Source organism: Phaenicophaeus curvirostris, chromosome Z (assembly GCF_032191515.1).
Source record: "Phaenicophaeus curvirostris isolate KB17595 chromosome Z, BPBGC_Pcur_1.0, whole genome shotgun sequence".
Taxonomy (NCBI): Eukaryota; Metazoa; Chordata; class Aves; order Cuculiformes; family Cuculidae; genus Phaenicophaeus; species Phaenicophaeus curvirostris.
Window position 1 is genome coordinate 11,649,679 of NC_091431.1, and position 13,291 is coordinate 11,662,969.

Genomic DNA, 13,291 nt, shown 5'->3' on the forward strand with positions numbered 1-13,291 from the left:
ATTGGGGATCACCTTCAGCACTGCTTTTTTGTTGTTGTTGTTTTGTTTTGTTTTATTTTGTTTTGTTTGGTTTTATTTTGTTTTGTTTGGTTTGATTTTGTTGAGACCTGAAGGTTTTACTGAACCCTTGCGCTGCAGGGGTGGGATCCTGCAGGGGCCAGGGAACAGTGCGTTTCTTCTTGGGCCAGCAGTGGCTCAGAGTATGTTTGGAGACTCTAATTAATGGGGGACACCCAGCTTCCTTTTCAGTCTCACTTTAAAAAGCATTCACCCTGTTTCCTTAAAAGCTGTTGCTGGCCAGACTCACTCCGGTTGTGCTGCAGCTGAGCAAAGGTGAGCTTGCGTGGAGCAGGAGTGAAGTGCAAGGAAGCAGGGTTCCGTTTAAGAGCTACTATCTTGGGCTCCTCCTCGTTGCATTTAAAAAAAGACTCTTTGGGGCAGGTCAGACTCCATCTCTTGCGGATACAAAGGGGTACAATAAGGAGGATGTGTCACAGAAGTTAGGTAAAATGTCTCCCTGTAAAACATTGGTGCAGCTGTTGTCTGCATCTGAAATGGGGACACAGGGAAAGACTTTACTTTTTACTTTTTCAAAGGTGCCTTAGAAGCAGGGCCCCATTCCCACATGTGGCAGATAAGCACCAAAACTCATCAAGGCTCCCCTGAAAATCCCAGGTCTCAGCGGAGAGCGCATCAGTTTTGTGCTGAGCCTTTTGTAATATGGATAGTTGGAACCTTCAGTTGAAGTGGTGTCTGTCTGCTAACAGGCTATGCAAAGGGGCTACCTGTTGTAATTTGAGTTGTTGATTTTGTGTGGGGGTTTAATTACCTTAGGATTCTCTGAAGATTAGGGGAAAAAAAATCAGTTTAACACCTTGTTTTTCTGTATGCTGAAATCAGGGAGTACTGAGTAAATCAGGGAGGTGGTTTTAGCACTTGTTTCTGGCTATTGCAATCAAAGGTTTCTACACACGTGCCTTGAAAGAGGAGAGAAATGGAAACTGGAAAACCAGGAACCCTGGAAACCATATTCATCAGAGACACACAAACCATGCAAGAAACTGTCACTTAATTTATATTCTACTGCTAAAGCCACAAGCCATGTAAAAGCCGAAGCTGCCTTTCATTGCATGTCTTGCCCTTTGGTGCTGACCCATGACTTGCAGATCTTACTGTCTCTGTGTAAACTCTTGGTCAAACTCATAGAACACTCTTGACTTAACCTGGTCGTGAAATCTCTCTCCCAGGGATTTTTGGGGGCATTTTCTACAAAAGTTCGTGTGACACAGAAGTGAATTCTGGCCATGACCTGTGGTGGGTGGCGTTTTTTCCTCTCTGGTTCTGGTAGCAACATTCAAAGATACTGTGTGCAACAGCTGAAACCCAAAACAAATAGCTGCAAAGGAGATGCTAATGTTTGCTTTGTTTGGGATTACTGTTTGTTACCATGAGGAAGGGTCCTGGCATGCAGCTTTTCCCTGGGTTACTTGTGTATTGGACTGCTTATGGGTTTCCTGTAAATGGTTTTGCTTCTGCATTTTTATCATTTATATATATCAATGGATGCATAATCTGATGTTCCTACTCTACTGTTGATGTCAAATAAAGTATTTTCAGTTACGTCTGGCAGCATTACTCTGAATTGCCTCTATAAATAACTGTTGGTTTTGAGCTGATGGGTTGGACTGAGCCATGCCATAGCCTCCTTTCATTAACTTTCTCCAGCTTTTAGAATCAGAGTTGTTAAGGTTGAAAAAGACCTCTAAGATCAAGTCAACCATCAGTACCACCATGCCTACTAAACCATATCCTGAAGCACCACATCTACACGCTTTTTGAACACCTCTGGGGATGGTGACTCCAGCTTTTCCCTGGGCAGCGTTTTCCAATGCTTGACCACTCTTTCAATAAAGACATTTTTCTTACTATCCAATCTAAACCTCCCCTGGCACAACTTTAGGTCACTTCCTCATGTCCTGCCACCCCTAAGCCTCCTTTTCTTCTGGCTAAACAATCCCAGTCCCCTCAGCTGCTGCCCATAACACTTGTTCTCCAGAACCTTCACCAGCTCTGTCACACTCCTCTGGACACGCTCTAGTGTCTCTCTGTCTTTCTTGTAGTGAAGGGCCCAAAACTCCACACAGTATTCAAGGTCCAGCCTCACCAGCATTGGATGTAGGGGCAAACGCCAAATATAGGGGCACATTCCTCACTCTGGCTGTCCCCTGGATTAATTTCTCTCCACACTGCAAAACTTTTACCAGCCTTACAGAACCACATCCAAGAGTCCCCTGGATGACACAAGAAAACCTTAGGGTAGTTTGTTTACCTGGGGGCAGGAGGACAGCATGCAAACCCCTTTTGAAATCAGGCAGGGGATGCAAGCCCTCACCCAAGCTGTTGCCTGCTTGGTGGAATTGGGCCACTGCTTGCTCCCTGTGTGCTTGTGGGTTTGGCAAGAATGTGGAAATGGAGAAATCATTCCTGGGAAACTGATGCAGATGTTTCCCTTTGTTCCTTGGCACTTACTCACTAAAACAGTTTTCACGGAAGAGATCTTTCTGGCTGCAAGACTGTGGCTAAGGCTAGGCAACTGGCGTGAGGTCCCCAGTCCTCTCCAGGGAGAGGTGGGCCTGTTCCCAGCTGGAAACAGCTACAAGCCTCTGAGGTTCAGGCTGGCACAGTGGGCAGGACATCCCCAAGCCCCTACAATTGCTTGGAGGCATGCTCTGAAGACCATAATGACTGAGGGTTCTGGAAGAGGACACTAACTTATGCCTGTTTCCCTCCAGGACTGGCTACAGGGGCACTGAGGACAGTGCAGGAGCATCATTGTGTGGGAGTGGTTAGCAGGCCAGGCTTGGACAGGGATGTAGCTGGGGAGATTAAATGGTCCCTGTGCCATCTTTTATTGGCTTTTGGACCCTGAGATGCATTGCACAGGAATCATGGCCATTTCCTTCTTACGGTGCTGAATTTGATACCTATGGGTAGAAAAATAGTCTGAGAGGCTTCCACTTTCTCCTACTTCTGCCCCAGAGTATTCAACTGTTCCTCTCCTCTTATGGTTGAGTGGGTGAGGAGAAGGCAGGAGTCACACAGCTCAGGGACTGGAAGAATCCCTGAGTGAAAATTTTGTCCCTTGCTGAAAGAAGCAGCTGTGGAGTGTCAGAAGGATTTCACCTTTCTCCCCAGTGGTTACCAAGGCTTCCCTGGACCATATCAGCATGTGGCTTATCCCTTGACTGTTTTGCTGTGCGCATGTATTTGGTCTAACATAGCTTCCTTCCCCACCTCCAGCTCCACCTGCCTGCCAAACGCCAGGATGGGTGAGACAAAGTCTCTGATATTTATCCCACATGTTTACCCTCCTACACCTTCCTGTTCTCCAGCACATGGGATGAAAAAACCAAAATGAAACAAAAGACAACAAAAAGGAAGCTGCTGTTAAAAGGAATAAAAGGATTAAGCTGGAGTTTGCTGATGCTTTTCACCCCCTTGGAAGGATCCTGAGGTGGGTGTGATTGCTCTTTGCTCTTGTTCTGTGTTTTAGCATAGCAGTGTTGATGCTGGATTCATTGTTATTTGCCTATGTCCTGTTTGCAGGATGTCTATGCACTGGAGGACAATGCACCCGTACATGACCTCTGTTTCCTCTCTGCTTGAGGCAGCAACCCTGCTCCTGGAGCATATTTTTCATTTACCATCCACGGCTCTCAGTGCTACTACCAGCAACACAGTTGTTAGTGCACAGAGACAAGATCTCTGCAGCATCTGAGGTGGCTGACTTCACAAGCCTTCACTAGATCTTGCAGTGAAGAGCTGAGTGGGGAAAACAAGAGTCTAGTGTTAAGACCTGTGGACTCTTCCTGGTTACCTTCCTGCCCTTTGCATACTTGAAAATTGTCTCCAAGGAGTCTTGCTCCACGTTTTTTCCATGAATGGCGTACTGCTGACAGACTGTTGTTTTCACAGATTCTTCTTTCTGTCTTAAGGCTAGGCATAATATTAGTCTTTTCAATCAGCCCTTTCCCACTTGCCCTGATATTCCACCAAGATTGACAGCAGCTTCACTCCCATCAACAGCGTCTATTAGCTCCAATGGGTGATTGCCATCCATTCCAGTGACTGTAAGTATATCCAGCTTCTCTAAGCAGTCTTAAACTCCACATTGGCCACTCCCACCTTCTTCCCAAACCATAATGGTGAATGCAGAGATCTGGGAGAAGGCTTTGCCTATGACGATGATTGTTAAAGTCTTACCTGTATTGTCTAGCACCACACAGATTCCTCCATCCATCAGTAGACATGCATTTTCCTCAAATTCTAGCACACCTATGAAGTCCCATTGTATTGCCCTTGATGCAGGAGGTCTTGGACCTGTCTGATACCACCTCTATATACCCAAGTAAGCAATGTTTACCACATTCTTTTGCTGTCTACCCTTTCCACAGAAAGGTAGTGCAGCTTTAGGACAGTGTACTTAGATGGTGGTGGGTCTTTGTCCTTGAGAAGGTTCAAGGGCCAGTCAGCAGTTCCCCATCTGTGTGATCAACATAGCAACAAACCAGCCCCTTGGGAGCACAAAGCCAGAGCCAGTGAAGCAGCAGGACAGTGCAGTCCCTGTGCAAAATGACACTGCTGGTTTGGTGGCCAGAGAATGGGATCATGCATGATACCAGCAAGCTTGGAGAAGACTGCAGGACACTGCCAGGGAAAAAAACATGGAGCCAAACAGCTGTTTGTGCTTTCCAAATCCACTTTGCACTGTGTTTCAAAAGCCAAAACTCAGCATGGTATTTACCACTGTTGAGCATTTGCCCAGCTGCAAAAAAAGAAAAGGAAGAGCGGTGAAGATTTCCATGCTTGGATCCAACTCATCCAGAGCTGGTAAAGTGATGCTGAGCTCATGTCTGGGAACATTTATTCCAAGCTTCTGTGGAGGTGCTGACTGCTGGCACTTAGGACATTGCCATACAAGCTAGCTGACAGGGTTTTACAGATCCTCCAGCTTTCTTTTGAGAGGGAGATAAACAGCTTGGTCAAAAAATTAAAACATTAGCTAACTCCATGTGAATCAGAGACAGGCTAAAAAGTTATCCCTCTAGCAGCACCCCACCTATCAAATACCCCTGTTTTCTTTTTCCAAATCACAATCTGGTACAAAAAAAAATCTTATTTAAAAAAATTAAAATATAAAAAAGGAGAAATCAGCAGCAGCATATCTCTTTCCCTTGGGATTTAGTGGCCACTCTAAGGGACATGTACTGGCGAGTCCTCACAGGGCAGAGCAGTGCTGATGAAGCAGATCTGGACTAAGAGCATCACTTCAGTGGCAGGATGTGCTCAGGCAGCCTGGAAGAAGATGTCTCTGCAGCATAACTATTCTCCTCCTCATTTCTAGAGATGGTCTTAGAGACATGTTGGCCCAGTGAAGAGTGTGACGTGCCAGAGAAGAGACCAGCACTTGAGAAAATCAGCTTTGAAGAGAAAAAAGTATTATTTTTCTGTTGCAGGTCTAAGTTTTTTGCTCCTCTGACTGCAGTAGGACCAGAGCAGGCCACTGGCCTGCCTTGAAGCATTTTGCTAAGGAGTACATCGTCCCACAAGTGCTAGATTATAATGCTGCCCAAAATTGCGATTTGACACAACTTTTGGCCTTGCACGAGCAGGACAATTATGCCAGATGATCTGCAGAGTTTCCATCCAACCTCCACTGCTCTGTGGCTGCGTGTGGCCCTCAGGACAGCAGGACTGTGTGGAGGAAGGGTGCTCGCAACCCACAGTCATCCTGAAGCACTCATTGTAGGGACAGAAATCCCCAGAAACACAACACGTTCCACATCCTGGCACTTCTTCAAGGTGTCTGAGTTTCTAGACAGTTTGTAGCCCTCATACTTCACCCCCTTCCTTGTGCCAGTGTTGCTTTCCGACACCGCAGCAGGTGCCTGACCCTGCTGTTCAGATGTGTTTCTTATTGCTCAGCTGCTGCTGCTTTTCTTTGGTACACTTAATGCAGGCTTTACCCAGCTTTTGAGGCTGCACACTTAACCAGCTGCTGGCAAGTTATTTATAGTCCCGGAGCCTCTACTTTTGACCTGTTCCAAAACTTCGAAAGCCTATACTGCTGTCGCACTTACATCATGCATTAATAACAAGAGACACCTGGTAACACAAGGTACCCATGACAAGCTGGCAACAAGTACAACAATCAGGGTCCTGGTGCAGTGAGCATCCATTGTTTTAGTGTAAGGACTGGGGCTGTTACCAGCCACGGCAATGTCCTTCCTGGTAGAGCCTCAAGTGACAGCAGCAGATGGCAGGAAAGAAAATCTGAAGTCTCAAAGCACCATGAAAATGCTAACAAAATCTCATCTTGCAACAATGCAGCAAAACTCACTGCAAAGGATAGGAGAAGGGGGAGTATTTATTCTGAAACTAATCCAGATCCTCACTGCCACCTCCCTGCATCCTCTAACTCACAAGAACATCCAAGATGGGAGCGTGCAAGTGATCTGTCGAGGATGCAAGCACCACAATGCAAACAGCCTGTTCAGGGACACTTAACGGCAATGCAGAGTAAAAGGAATACTTGCTACTGAGGTTTTACTTTGGCTCCTGGGTCGTTATCTCAGGAACTGTGTGCTGCTTTTGTGTCTTGGCTTTTTGTGCTCATTAGGAGCTGATGGTGATAGTGGTTTCCTGTCTCTTCATTCTGCTCCTCTTCTGGGAACCATTAAGACGTACTCACTGCCCTTCATCTCCTTACTAGGACACTTTATGTCTCCTACTCTGCTTCCTGTCTTCTCATCACCATTTTTAATGGCTTCAGTATGACCTGCTTTAGGCTGCCACATGTTTCAGACTATACCTGGTTTTGAGGTGATCTGGAAAGTAATAGGACCATGGTCCTATTGGAAAGTAATGGTCCACGGCTGCCTGCTGTGTGGCTACTCCTACTTGTGCTTGCAGGTGCTCCCATAACCACACACTCTCCACACACATCAGGCAATGTTTTCATTGCAGTCCCTTGCAGAAAAAGAAAACCAGCACAGTATTTCTAGTGTGAAGATAAAAGAAGTGAGGGCAAGGGAACAGTTGGCCAATTATCCAAACACCAGTTTGGCACTCAGGATCAACAAAGAGGCTGAAACCTGCTATTGAAGTCAGCTGTGAGGCACAGCATTGTCAAATACACTTGTTTTCTCCTATTTTTCTTCCTAAAAGAAAAAAAAAAACCCACAGAACAGCACAGGATTATTGCTTCAGTCCAATAAAGGGAATGGTGTTTCTGTTACATAATCAGATTTCTTCAAAGCATTTTGACTTAATATCACTTGATGCTTTGGTAAGACCCATGCCTTATGCAAAAGAAACAGAGCTTAAGAAGTGGTTCTGCGACCTTTCAAAAAGTAGCTGTTACAAAACCTTTACAAAGTTTGCAGATGGCAGAAACATGGTGGCTCAGCAAATAATGGCTCTCTGTTACAGGACGCTCTGGATCTGAATAAATCTCTATAGTCTGGTGAAATTAACTTTAATAAATAAATGACAGAAGTGCAACCAGAGGCCAATAATGCCGGGAGTGAGATCTGCCTTGGAAAGCAGTGTTGCAGGGAGATTGAAGTGTATCTGTGGGTAACACCATGAGCTCTTTGTGCTGTAGTTAATAGGGATAATGCAACCTCCAGCTGTTAAGCAAGCGGATAGCAACGTCATAAGCAGAGGGATCTTGCTTCTGTGCACAGCCCTGGTAGGAAAAGCGCTCAGTCGCTGTTTGTATAATATTCCCAGAGTATCAACCAACCATGTATATTCAAAGAGGCTGCAGAAATTGGCAAGGAGGAGTACAGCAGGAAGATAACCTTGTGCTGCATGTCTTAAAGAGAAAGAGTGTCTCTGAGCCCTCCTCAGAGGTACAGTGCAGCAAAAGGGAAGGCTCTGGCCTTCAGTCTTTCCATCAATACGGTCTCTGCTTTGCTTTTTTTTTTTTTTTCCCCCTGACACTGGGTATGTCTCCAGGGAAGAGGCATCGACAGCTTTGCAGGTAACTTCTGTGGCTCTGCATTCTGACAAAGACTACATAACAGGGTTTAGGCTGCAGAGCTGGTTACCTGCAGGGGTCAGAAAGAACATCTCCTTTCCTGGCCAGCAGCATTTTCTGTTTTAAACCCTCGTAACTGTTTTATCTGAGATGAAAGCACTGAGCAATTTTGTCACAAGAGTGAGTTAAAGTGACTATCGTCCGCAGGATGCTCAAATGGCACAGGGTGGGCAAGCAAAGCTCAGCACGCCTCTGAGGTGGGATACACCTGTGCATCTGAGGCCATTCCTCTGGGTGGATGATTTCATCTAGAAGAGCTGAAACTCCTAATTCCTAATCTTGTCTGCACAAGGCAGATCTCAACGCTCAGAGCATCCTTTCCATTTCTGGGTGCATAGCATGAACCTCATGACATGAATGTGTCGGGAACAGCCAGGTGAACACTGTGCATCCACCTGTACAAGCATTGTCTATCCATCTTTCCCTCTGCAGGTTGTCCAGCCAGGGGAATCATTTTCTCTTATCATTTATTTGCCAAGCCAAATGTGCACAGTCCTGGGAGAGTGACCTCAGCCCTGACAAATCCCTTACCACCTGTCAATGAAAGAACAGCCTCTCCACAAGCACCACAAAAGCCCCAGTGTGGGGTCAGCAACAGTGGATGCGGACATATGGTTTAAGCAACGCAGTTCTTCCTCAACTACAAGCCAAGAGCAACACAGCTTTTTCTCTGTCCCTGGGAGGAGGTGACTAGACCCCGGACCCTGGATATTTTCCAGCAGAACATTTATACAAGGCCTTCAGCAATCTGCCAGAGGATTGCCACGTGGCCAGAGAGATGTTAAACAGAACTGATCCCCGAGCGGAGCAGTAGGAACAATTGGGAATCTTGGCAGCTGAGTGCAACACAGCCCAGGACAGAGAGGAAAGCAGATAAGCTCCCAAAAATCCTGCTGAGAAGACAGGGCAGGACAGCCGCATGGCTCTCCAAGGAGATGCCTGAAACCTTTATGTGTTCTTTGTGAAACATGCTTACAACTGCAAAGCCAGAAGAATGCCCACTAGACAGCCACTGAGGACAGGAGCTGGGGTGGCTCATATGCAGAGGGAAGTGGTGATATATGCTTCCCTATTGCCCCATCCCCTCTGATCATTTCTTCTTTCCCTGCATCTACCCCAGAGCTGCCTTCCCAGCCCTCACCAGGAGAGCTGACGTTAATGCAGCACCAGCCACCTGGAACAGGGGAAGGCTGGCTGCAGAGTCCCATTCGAAACCAGCCTGAGCCAGAGGAGCTGGCTTGGTGCAGTTGTCAAGTCGATGAGCTTGTCCTTATCTCTATTGTGATTATTTCCTCCCCCCTGCTGCATTCCTCAAATAGCAACACTTATTTTGGAAATTCCTCTCTGAACATTTTCAGGCTGGAAATCTAGGAGGATACGGAGAGGAGTAGGATGAGGACAGAGGTTGCACTTGCCCTGGTCCTGTGTGACAAGCTGTCCATGTTTATTTGGGTTACACCCACCAGGGTAGCTAGGGGAAGCAATGCCCCAGTCCCACAGCTGTTAAGCATGTGATTTATATTGTCCCATCACTTACGGTCCCTCTGTGCTTCAGCACTTTGCTGCACAGCGGTGGTGGCACAGCAGAGCAGCCCACTCCCTCCACTCCTGCTGCCCCAAATTCCAGCCTCCGCCCTGGATTCAGGACTGTGCAAACCGAAGGAGAAATTGTTCCTATGGCAGAAGGACAGCAGCTCAGCAGAAGGGATCTGGGAGCAGTGCTATCAAGACCTTTGGCATATTTTGCTCTCTCTGATTGTCTCCATACTTTTTTTTTTATTATTGCGCAACAATATGTTTATAACTGTGCTGATTGAGGGAAGACATGCAGTCCTTGACGACTCTGTGAGCATGGGTGATTTAGAGGATAGCTGGTGATGAAGGGGCTCCTGGTGAGAGGGAGACTAGTCCTTCAGCTGAAAACCAGCAAGCCAAGAAAAAAGGGAGGGAAAGGGGCTGTGGCATGGTAGTACACTTTTTCACCCCTGGACAGCTGCTTGGTGTCCTGGTCGCCTCAAGGGACAGTTGCAAATGAAGTACATAGAAAACAGAGTGACCCAAAAAGGACTGTCTGGATGGAGGAAAGGGTTGTTGGCACTGAACTGAGCAGCTGCACTCTTAACCTCAGCCTGATGCCAGCAATAGCTTGCCTGACTAGAGATCATATCAGTATCACAGATCAGGAACTCATTTGCCACATTTCTGGGCAACAGAAAACACTCAAATGTGCTCATGCGCAGGACAGAGCCATGGCACAACATACACAAAACACCTCTGAAATCCCAGGCAGGCTGAAGGAGGGACATCCAGGTTTGTCACTATGTGCAGGCAATGAATGCACAACTCTTGCCGGCAGAGATCGTGCAGATGTCTATATATCAGACAGCCTGGAGCCACTACTGCTGGGACCCCCAAAATCTGCCTGCTACTAAGCTGTGCTGCTCTCAGCAGGGTGCAGCCGATTTCTTCAGCCACAGAGGCATTTCATATACCAGGAAGTTTTTTAGAGCAAGATGATAACTTCTTTCTTTAAACTACAGAATTACCAAGTCAGTTGAGTAAGAGAAGGGAAGCAGCATGCAGGATGCCCAGAAAGGTGAGCTGCATGGAGATGGAACAGAGGATGAAAATCCTTGGTCATACCCCCACTCTCACTTGCCCAAATACTGCATTGTGCTCTGGGTCCATACTATGTCTGAAGCAATGTCTGTATATATCTTACCCTGGATCTACTGTGCCTGGCAAAACATCATCATGAGGATCATGTATGTCTCTGTACACATATGGGTTTCTGCAATGTCCTAGTACATAAAAATACAGCAAAGACATCTCGCAGTGGATGGCATGACAGAGAATAAGGCTGCTGGGGTAGGTAGCTGCCATTTGTATGAGTTTGAGCAAATCTGGATAGTTGTAAAGGGTCAAACCCCCATAAAGGAGGACCAGTCCTGTGGGTCAACACATAGAAGAGAAACAACACCCTGCACAACACCAAAATCCTATGGCAGAGAAAGCCTGAGTTGCAACATTTTTGGGCAACCTCCAGGAAATAAATTAGCCTTGCTTCACTTGCAAACGCAGGGATTTACAAATCTATTGTGAGACAGCTGATGAGTCCCAGGAGCTGCGGCTGTGCTGGTGAGAGGAGCTCAGGCTGCTCTGGCTCCAAGGGCAGGCTGTGCTGTTATTTTGGACAGATGTCCTCTGCAGCAGATGGGGCAAGGAGACCGCTTGCAGGTTATGGGAGGTCAAAGCAGTTTGGTCACAGCTTTGGACACAGGGAAGTGTGAAACCAGCAGGCTAGGGCCAATGGTCCTTTAAAAGCGAGATGTCAACACATTGGTAGCAGAGGAACAGGGACCACACAGCCAAGAAGGGCAGCAGGGTGCAAGGGGTAGCAATGTCTTGGGGAATGGATGTGGGACAGGTTCTTCTACCTTATGCTTCCATTTGGGCTGATTCCTGCTCGCAATCCTACAATGCACACAGAAGAAGTACACAATGTTAGGGTCCAGAATCTAAGAACGAGACGGCACGGCAAGCTGGTACAAAAATAAAGTACAAAATTTATTCTTTTGCGCAAGAGGTTAAAAAAACAGACAGGCCGCCAGGGACACTCTTCAAGGGGAGCGACCCCGGCTGTACCTGTGGAGTTACATGTACAGTAAAAGTAAGCACATACAAAATTGTTAGTTGCAATCTTATTGGCTGGTCTAGGGGTACATTCTGTGTATTCGTTTTACATTCTGATGGGTTCCAGCAATCTCTTATTGTCTGTGTACTCTTATCCCAGGGGCGCGTATGCAGTACCCTCCCCTTCGTGCATTATCTCGGGGGGCGTATATGTGCGAACAGCTTCCAGCCCGGCCCCCACCTTGCCATAATGGCTTTTACATTCCTTCCTTTTCTTTGCTTAATGACCCTCACACACAACCTTTCTCAGAGTTTCATGTTTCAAGCACAGCTTTCTCCCAGCACACCAGTATTTACACAGGACTTATTGGTCTCTAAGTACAGCACTTAAAGAAACACTGAAGGGCTTCCCCAGATGCTCACGGCGACATTTGTCACCCACACCCACTGTCCAGATGGGGCAGTGAACAGGTAATGGGAATCTGTTCATGTTATCTGTGGGTGGGGACTGAGTACTTTAGCCCACCATCAGAAGAAAATATATTTTGCTATACATCTGATACTGAAGCCCACTTTCAATGTCAGAAATGTTGACAGTGCTCACAAGATTAGTACTGTTATGCCTTTTCCTGGCACCAGGGAGGGGGAATAGAGTCTTCATTTTTCACTGGCTTGACTTTGGCTCTTTGGACATCCTAAGCAGAGACACCAAAACACTTCCGGCACTCAAACCCCACACAGTGATTATAGATGATACTGAGTGGGTGCACAGCCCAGGCAGGGAGACCCAAATGGGCAACTGTGTGCTCAGTGAACTCCTGCCTTTTCCAGCCATACTTTCTCCTGACACTCCTGGTCCCTCATTATAAGCACATGCTCACAGGCTAGGGCTGCATGGTGAACTGTCTGGAAGCTTTTATGTCCTCTGCCTCCACAGACATAGAAGTTTGCATGGCTGCTGCTAATGGTAATCTGTGGCTCCATGCTCTGTGCTGCGCTGGGTCACATACAGAGCGCTCAGTGGTGCCTCCTACTCTTCATACTGCTGGCTCCTGCTCTTGAGCTGCAGCTGCAAAAACTAGGGAAGAAGAATGCTTCAGATCTCCTGTTGCTCTTGCCTACAGGTCTGAGCCAGAATGTTTCTGGAGACAGCATTTTGCACACTCAAACAGCCCCAGCCAGCACATGGCAAGAGCACAAGCAGATATGCTTGGAGGAATCTAAGAGGAGCTTCACACTAAGCAGAGTGCGCATCCTTCAAGTGGGTGTGGACAATCCCCATTCTGCAAAAGGAATCTCCACACAGAGCTGGCAGAAAAAATGATTGATTCTCTATGACATATACCTGCTCTCAGAGTAGCTGAGTCCTTACACACCCTCCCCTCCTCTGCCTCAGCACTGCTTTTTCATGTGCCATGCCTAGAGTGAAGCTGAGGACAGACAGCTCTATGCGCTCCCAGCCACTGCATCAAGGAGATGCTGACTCATGCCTGCAGGTTACCATGGAAACTGCAGTCATCACCTCTGAAATGCCGTCATATTTTCTTCTGCAAG